We start from the raw sequence: 5,925 nt of genomic DNA, 5'->3' as shown, positions 1-5,925 counted from the left end.
TTCAATTACTACCTATCCTAGAGATGCAACGGGAAGAGGACATCTCTACAAAGTGAAGGGATTTCCCCTCTTAGACAGTTGTGTCTGGAACAGGTGTCCCTATTGGTAGATTTTCCCCACTCCTGATCTGGTAGCAAAAATTGTGAGAAAGGGTGTTGTTCTAAGTTCCCTGCTCTGTAAAAAATGTTGACAAAACCTTTCTGGTTTAGATACACTTTAACCATGGACTGATTTCCTTGGAATTCATGGCTTGCACAGGACACTTGGAGTACTTTGCCCAGAAACTTAGATTTGCCACAGTTTTCTAAATGCTTTATCTAGAATCAATAGACCATCTGTTTTGTATTGGTCTTTGGATGTATTTGCACGCTCCATACCTATGTAAAACAAAAAAAAAAAGGTAATTGGCCCCTTACAGTAGCACAAATGATATAGAGAGAGTTCCCACTTCTGTTTGGGCAATGTCCATTGTAAACTTATCATTATGAAGGAGTTTTGATTCTTTAGGCCCACAATGTATTCCATCTTTTCCAGGTAAGGTACCTAGACACATAGGCTGACTACCATCCATACTATAATGAACACCCTTTAAAACCAAATGGGCCTAGAAATATTTGTTTTTGTTTTTAATTTGTGCAATCAATAGCAAAGAGAATAAGTGGGGGTTTTTTTTCCTTACATTTCTATGAAAATTGTAAGCCTTCAGAAATATTTTGAGATTCTGGTTAGAGACAGTGGGGTCAATGGGGAAGGCAAGATGTATGTGTTTTTTGTGTATTTACTGTGAAATGGGCTTTTAATAGCTTATAATGATTTCAAAATTCCCCTTTTTTTACTCTCAATCTATAGTGACAGAACATATCTAACAAAAAAAAATCAAATGCAGAGATCACAAAAAAAGTATGCAGCCAAAATAAAAACAGCTTATAAACAATCAAAGGTATGAAGTTAAGTTTCCACTTCAGTGAAATTCCTCAGAAGCTGCCAAAATCAGTCATTTGGTAGCAAAATCAATTTACCAAAATCCCTCACCTATAGCAACTAGTATTTTACATGAGAAAATTCCAACAATAAAACCAAATATTGTCATATCAGCAGTGCAACACTCTTTATGAATGATTGTACAGTGTGATCTAAGGATTTTCTCCATCATAACAGATATGGAGAACTGCTGAAAGTGTCCTGATGATGAGTGGCCTGATGAGAAACATGGGAAATGCATTCCGAAAACATATGATTTCCTGTCATATGAGAAGGATTCTTTGTTTTTAATGTTTAGCTTATTATCAGCAATGTTTTCAAAATGACATTGTTTATATTGGTAACATTTATATATCACTGGAAGACCCCGATTGTTAGAGCCAATAACTGGACTGTGAGCTTTATCCTCCTAATCTCAATCTTGCTGAGCTTCCTCTGTGTGTTCTTGTTCCTCGGATGTCCTGTGGATGTAACCTGCATGCTGCGACAAAGTTCATTTGGATTTTTTTTTCCATTACTGTCTCTTCTGTTCTGGCCAAGTCTACCACTGTATGCATTGCTTTCAAAGCAGTCAGACCTGGAAGCTCATGGAAGAAATGGGTCTCAGTTAGAGTTTCCAATTACTTGCTTTTCTCATGTTCCTCTGTCCAAGTTCTGATCTGTATTATGTGGCTGTTAATGTCTCCTCCTTACCAAGAGTATGACATGCACTCCTATCCTGGGAAGATAGTCATTCAGTGTAATGAAGGGTCAGTTATCTGGTTCTACTCTATGTTGGGTTATATGGGGCTTCTAGCAGCTGCGAGTTTTGCTCTGGCTTTCATGGTGAGGAAATTACCGGACAGTTTTAATGAAGCCAAGTACATCACCTTCAGCATGCTGGTGTTCTGCAGTGTCTGGATTGCCATGATCCCGGCCTATCTGAGCACCAAAGGAAAATATGTAGTAGCCATGGAGATATTTGCCATACAGACCTCATGTGCTGGAATATTAAGCTGCATTTTCATACCAAAAATGTACATCTTGCTTTTTAAACCTCGGCTTAATAATCGAAGACAGGTGTTTGAGTAAAACAAAAGTTAACATTAACATAAGAGGCATATTTGTAAGCATTTCCAGTCAATGTTGATAAAGCTGATTCACTGCTAGCACCATGTTATCAGTGAATGTGAGAAGTAAGGAATATATAGCAATTGTTTAACATATAGCAGCTTCCTAAGCAACATTAGCTTTATGCAGTAAATATAGATGACCTCCCCCTTTGTGGTGATCTGATCTTAGGGATACTTTTTGCCCCTAACCTATTAATCGTGTGAGCAGATGCCACAAAGAGTAAAAAAAAACTTAAATGTTCTTAATTTGATCACTGTACCCAGAAATGACCCAGAAATCCCACAGCTAATCTCTTGTGTTTGTGTTTCTGACAAGAAACCATACTAAAGGCATCAAAAGCTATGCAGGTGTTCCCTGAAGGTGTCTTACCTGAGTTTCCTAATGTATAACTGTACTAACAGCATATAGGCCACATATGGACATTTCTATTTTCTCTTTTCCATACTTGTTTGGTGCAGAGTTAAGTATTTCAAAGGATCTCTAAAACTATGTTACTATGAAGAGGTAGCCACCTATGTCCCTCACCTATCTCTAAAACTATGTGACTATAAAGTGGCAGCCACCTATGTCCCTCACCTATCTCTAAAACTATGTGACTATGAAGTGGTAGCCACCAGTGGCATAAAACAACCAGGGGGGGTGCCGGCCAAAAAAGGCACTTTTGGCCAAATGCCGAAAGTGCAATTTTCCTGCCGTTTTGTCGGCGCAGCCGTGATTTCTTTCCTCCCCGCTGGGCGCTGCTCTGTGTCCCAGCAGGGAGGAGAGAAAGTGACAGCCGGCCGAGCACTGCGGGAGGGGACCGTCGTGATCGTCCGGTGTCTCTCCTCCCACACCGCTCAGCCGCCTATCACAGTGCGGCAGAGCTGTGTGGGGGAGGAGACAGCGCTGCCAAAGGAGGCTGAGCTCTCCTCCCTGCACCGCTCACTTAGCCTGTGACAGCGTGTCAGAGAGGAGAGTGAGAGGAAACACTCAGCAATCAGTGATCGCTGAGTGTTTGTAGATAATTGAGGATATGGTATGGTTACTATATCCTCAATTATGAATGAATGGGAGTGATCTATATCCCCTCCTGTTCATTCATAATCGTGGTTATAGTAAACATACTCTGTTATCAATGAACAGGAACACTCATAAAGTATTCCTGTTCATTGATAACAGGGGATACAGAAAAAGAGATTGAGGACTTTGGTTCTCAATCTATTTTTCTATTTTATGGGGTGGGGGATGGGGGGTACAGTTCCGGTGGATTTTTATATCATGGGGGGGAAATATTCTGCCCCAGGCTCCCATAACTCTGGTTACGCCACTGGTAGCCACCTATGTGCCTCACCTTTCTCTAAAACTATGTGACTATGAAGGGGTAGCCACCTATGTCCCCACCTATCTCTACACCTATGTGACTATGAAGTGGTAGCTACCTATGTGGCTCACATGTGGAGAGATGATTTGCCTGACCCTTCTTGGCACTGCACGTGTTGCAGATCCCAGGTCCATTATGATAACGTGAAGTGTTTTGGGATGAATAGTGCGTTGTTAGGATTGGCTTTCAAGGAAACCAAAGTAGAAAAAGATATGAAGTCTGCTATCTGCATGGCAAAGACCCACTCACTGACTGCTTCCTTCCTAGAGGAATCTCAGCTTGCATGTCCAAGAAGGGGCTATGATGTTTTTAATTAAAAAGTTAGAAATTACCAAGTAAAAAAAATCCCTTTACAAAGTAAAAAATAAATCAATTACCAATTTAAAAAAAATGGTTGAGTGATTCTCAACCACCTTATTAAATTACAACCACAAAGTTTTAGCACTATGAGAAATGTGTTTCCTTATGAAAACAACATGATTTGCCTTCTCAGCTTGATGTGCAGATATACTTATTAAAGGTGTCTGGTGAATGGGGATACATGTGGCTTTTGAGCTTTCATCAATAGCTTGCACTACATTACCTAACATTACTCTGAAGTACAGATATTTATAGCTGTTGGCAAATATTTTTTGATGGAAATGTGTCTTTGAATCTGCAAAACATTTTTTTGGGGGAATAGGGCAAATTGTTAACCAATAAATGTGTAGCAACTGTTTTTATAAGAGCCCGTGTTGGCTTTTGTTGTCATCAGAACTGCTGTTGTTCTCATGCATGTAAGTGGGACTGGAGAAGCAACTTGAATCAGGTTAATGCCACTTAGAAGAAGGACAAATGCATGTCATAAAGGAGTCCTAAGGAGGTCAATTGTGGGTCAGAAGGAGGGCACTTGTCAATAATACTGTATGTAAATGATCTCCAAAGCATGCAAATGTAAGCTGAATGCACATGAAAGCACACTGCATTTACTCATTGACACAAGCCCAAAGCTATCAACTCAAATCCTAAATATGCCCTTAAATGTGGACAAGTTAACTTAAATATGTAATGAGTAGAAATGCCATTGGAATTGGATTCTGATGTTATTAAAGACAATCAATAAGCCTCTGTGAGTCAGTTTCAAATCTGCTTTTTTCTGTCATTATATCTCCACATACCTGTGAGTGAGGCTTCAAACATCCTATTTGTTCTATTATGCCAGCAGCCATACATGTGGAAGTGGTTTACAAATTAAGAACTTTCCTTTCTGTTCTTTGGTGTCAGCCATGACAATGCAATGGTAGCGATGGGCACAGAAACAACATACTTATGTTCGACTCAAACCGGAAGCCCACCCCTAGTCTTGATTATGTTTCCCGCATGATTTTTAATTACCGTGAGCGTCCAATCGCATATGGGACAATTTCCATCACAGATATTAACATATTTACTTGGAGTTATTTAACAATCAGCAGTGATGGCCATCAGCTGTGTACAATGTGAATAACAGGAATTGTCATGGGGATGGTTCAATTGTTTTTATTGTGTGAGTTGATTGACAACATTGCCAATTTTTAATAGAGGCTTCCTGTTATGGTGCTGTGTATACATTTGTGATAATTTTTTGCTATATATCTAATAAAGTAAGCCAATTGGCTTAAAAACTATATAAAACTGGTTGAATTATAACTTCTTTGTCCACCTTTCTTTCCCTAATAGGTGGTGTTTTTTGATGTATGTTTATAAGTTATCAACCACACTAGTACACTATATAGTTATGTATGGCAGTGGTGTTTTTTTTAAAGACAGTCCTGGAGCAAAAGAAAAGAAAACATATGCCGAAGGACTACATGACAGGGTGGACAGGGAACTCGGAAGTACGGGGTTGAGTTAGTGTTAAGGGGGGATGGTCACTTACCTGATTGGCCGGTTTCAAGAGTTGCAGGAGGGCCTCCTTAGTGGTCTGGAGGGGGGCGGAGTAGTACTGGTTCAGTCTGGATTTGCCACACGGCAAGCGAGCTTCCCGCCCACCTGCCCCTTTTTTCGTTCTCTCGCACTAGTTGCGTACAGGTTCCTGTCTGTTTGCACTAATGGTCCTGAGGTCTGTGTTGGCTGTGTTTTTGGTTGAGTCATTTTGGTGGTTACAGGGACTCGTCTCAGGTGCGTAGTCCTTGGCGGATTCTTCAGTAAAGAGGTCTAAGAAGTCTTAGTTCTACAAGGTCTCTGCAGTTTCTCATATTTGTCCCTGAGTGGGTGTGTTTTGCTAGGGACCAGTGTCTAAGATATTGGGAGGTGGGGATTATTGGAGGGTGGTGGCATAGCAGCATGGGAGTTTGGGTGTAAAATTGTTATGTGACTATGTTCTACCCTGTCATGTATTTTCCCAATAAACCAAGATGACAACGCCAGGATTCATCAGGCTCAGATTGTGACTGAGTAGTTCAGGGATCATGAGACATAATTTTCACACATGGATTGGCCACCACAGAGCC

The 5,925-nt window shown here is 40.4% G+C and overlaps 1 pseudogene; it reads left to right on the top strand.

Moving 5' to 3' along the window:
* Positions 1-1,280: 1,280 nt before the first annotated feature.
* Positions 1,281-2,052, top strand: LOC108800805 (annotated as a pseudogene).
* The last annotated feature ends 3,873 nt before the right edge of the window (positions 2,053-5,925 follow it).

This window comes from Nanorana parkeri, unplaced genomic scaffold (assembly GCF_000935625.1).
Source record: "Nanorana parkeri isolate BGI_ZX_2015 unplaced genomic scaffold, ASM93562v1 scaffold2140, whole genome shotgun sequence".
Lineage (NCBI taxonomy): Eukaryota > Metazoa > Chordata > Amphibia > Anura > Dicroglossidae > Nanorana > Nanorana parkeri.
Note: the sequence above shows the minus strand (reverse complement) of the source record. Positions and strands in the feature narration are given on the sequence as shown.